The sequence below is a fragment of the Myotis brandtii genome, unplaced genomic scaffold (genome assembly GCF_000412655.1).
Source record: "Myotis brandtii unplaced genomic scaffold, ASM41265v1 scaffold548, whole genome shotgun sequence".
In the NCBI taxonomy this organism is placed as follows: domain Eukaryota; kingdom Metazoa; phylum Chordata; class Mammalia; order Chiroptera; family Vespertilionidae; genus Myotis; species Myotis brandtii.
The window spans coordinates 2,979,749-2,982,855 of record NW_005370031.1 but is presented as its reverse complement, the minus strand read 5'-3'; positions in this window follow the sequence as shown (position 1 = coordinate 2,982,855).

The following is a 3,107-nucleotide window of genomic DNA, read 5'->3' as shown; positions in this document are numbered from 1 at the left end:
GGGCATTAGTGCCTCGCCTCCAGTTATCAATGTTTGGATGTAACTCAAGACAACACATGTTAAGAAAAAAAAAAACTATTTCCCTGATGGCCATCTGATTTGTTGTCCATATATTATGTGTGAATTATTACAGTTAGAATCCATAAATTTTTACCATTTCTCAAAGCTATCAATGATTGAGAAGAGCAGTTAAGCTTGAGTTTATGAACAAGTGTCTTTTCATTAACAACAAAAGCACAAAAATCTGTGCCAGTTGAAGCATTATGGTTCAACATTAACAAAGGCAACTTTCTCAATGTTACCTCAGGGGATGAGTCACAGTAGTTAAAGGACCATTTTGTTCTCAGTAAAGACAACAAATAAGCAGTGCCATGGCAACTAAATGTACAGTTCCTTGTGTACACAGTTATTTAGTTCACGCGTCCCTCAGAACCTGAAGAAGCCACAAAGTATAAATGTGCTCTCATATCCTTGACAGCATTTGTTAGAATATCACTGATGTGTTTCAGTAGCATTGGTTGTGGGTTACAAACAGGGGGATGCTAGTCCAAGAGAGCACTTCATGCTGCTCCCCTAAGAATAGCTCACTAAAGATAGTGTCTTTTTCTATTAACTCTGGGCTCACATGCCTTTGTGGGCCTACTTGGGTGAGATGGAGCTGAGAATGATCTGGAATAATGTGTTAGGACACTACCACAATCCAACAGCTCAAAGTAGGACCTCACTAATCCAATCACCAACCCTTTCACTAATCCACAATAAGACCATGATTATGAATTTATTTTTTTCCCCAAATACAAAGAGAGAGTTTGCTGGGTAGTTTGCCAGTGCCAATAACATTGCATACCACAAGCCAATCTAGAATAACATTAAGGAAATGGGGTTTAAATTATTTGAGAAATAAATCTGCAACACAAACAGAAATGTTCTTCCTACATGAAAGCTAAATATGGTAATCAGAAAACAGAAACAATGCTTTTAGGACCTAATTAATAAATGACTTTGTGAAAGAAATTCTTTTGATTAGTGACACTGGAATTCTTTGAATTAGCTACAGCACCTTAATATAATTGCTTCCTCTACCCTGAACCTTGCCCCTTACCTCTCCTTTGTAGCATTTTCCACATTTTAATCAATTACTAATTTCTGTAATTATTTGGTTAAAATATCTTTCCCCCAATTAAACAGACACTCGGTTTTGTATTTGTTCATTGTTACCTACTTAACACTGTTGCTTGGTTCACAGAGGTACTCAAATCTTATTTTTTGGAAAATAAATAAATAAATAAATAAACACACACAAAGTTTTTGTGGTCTCTTTCTCTGGGGCATATCTCTTAATTAATTATGTTTAATAATAACTTAGCATCATAAAAGAACATTTTATAGGCATTGTATTTACATTCTATATTTTATAAAATGTATAGAATATAAAATAAATTTCACAATTAGTTCTTTTGGTTTTAAATTATGAAAACGAATTTGAATTAATTTTATCAAAAGGGAGTTTATTCAAATGCACAGACCCCCAGGACAGGGATGCAGCTGAGTGGTGGGGTGAAGTGGAACCTGATCCAAAAACTATAGAGAAGCCAGAAGCTGCTCTTCAAATCTTAACTCTACCTCTCTCCATTTATTTGTTTCATTCTTTGCTCTCTCTCTCTCTCTCTCTGTAGAATGGCTTTTTCTATTTCTAAAACCACATGTCAGAAAATAGTTCCTGCCACCCAGCTGGTGTGGCTCAGTGGTTGAGCAACGACCTATGAACCAGGAGGTCCACGTTCAATTTCCAGTCAGGGCACATGCCTGGGTTATGGACCCCATCCCCAGTGGGGGGCGTGCAGGAGGCAGCTGATCAATGATTCCCTTTTATCATTGATGGTCTATCTATCTCTCCCTCTCCCTTCCTCTCTGAAATCAATCAGGTATATTTTTAAAAAAATAGTTCCTGCCAACATGTGAGTTTTGCATCATTTCTTCTTAACAGCTCGGAGTTTCACTGGGTGATCATTTCCCATTTCCAACTCCCAAATCCTGAGAATCTACTCGGATCAGCTCAGCCTGGATGCAACCTCTGGCTTCATTGCGACAGATGAGGTGGAGGGGATCACCTTGTAAATAATGTGGTTGCTCCCACTGTAACCATTCAAAAGGATGCGGCAGAAGGAAAAGCCAGTTCCCAGAAATATGGGCGTGCAGAGGGATGCATGAAGAATAAACCTGGTAACTTCTACCTGCATTGACACCCTTTCAATGACCTCTTATTATGGGCTGAAAAATAGCAGGCATTGAACACTTGGTGGAGGGAAAATAGTTGTATCTCAATATGAGTAATTTCTGCCTTTCAGTGAGAAACACAGTACAATGAAGGCAATGGAAACAGAAATTTAACATTTGGGAAGCAACTGTCTGACGCAATCCATTCTTCTCTATACTTTGAAACTATTTTCCCTTATCCAATATAATAAAGATCTAATATGCTAATTAGACTGAACAGCTGAACAACCTCCCGGACGAAGCTGGGACTGCCAGGGCCGGCTGAGGCTGTGAGCGACTGCAAGGGCCAAGCCCCTTGCACGAATTTCGTGCATCGGGCTCTAGTGTATCTAATCTAATAAAAGACAAAAAGGGTAATTAACCGTACCTCCGCTACACTTCCCATTGGCTAATCAGGGCAATATGCAAATTAACTTCCAAGAAAGATGGCGGTTAATTTGCATACATAGGCACAATGATGGGAGGTGAAAGGGGAAGGACAGTGATTGGAAACCCAGGCAGCAGGCAAGAGCTGGGAGGCAGGGCAAGGCAGCCCCCAGGGCCGCCTTTGCCCGCCCCCCAGCCAGTGATCAGAGAAGCCGCGATGAATCCCATAGCAGGCAAGGGTGGCCTGCAGCCAGCCCCCCGTGCGCCTGCCCCTGGGTCGCTGCTGTGATCCCAGAGCAGGAAAGGGCGGCCCCACCCTGGCCACAGCTCAAGGGAGAGTACAACACGCAGTGGAGGCCAGGAGCCTGAGGGATCAACAGAGAGGGGCGCCTGCTCTAAGCCTCCACGGTGTGGTTGGGGGCAGGCCCCCAGCAGACACAGACACACACACACACACACACACA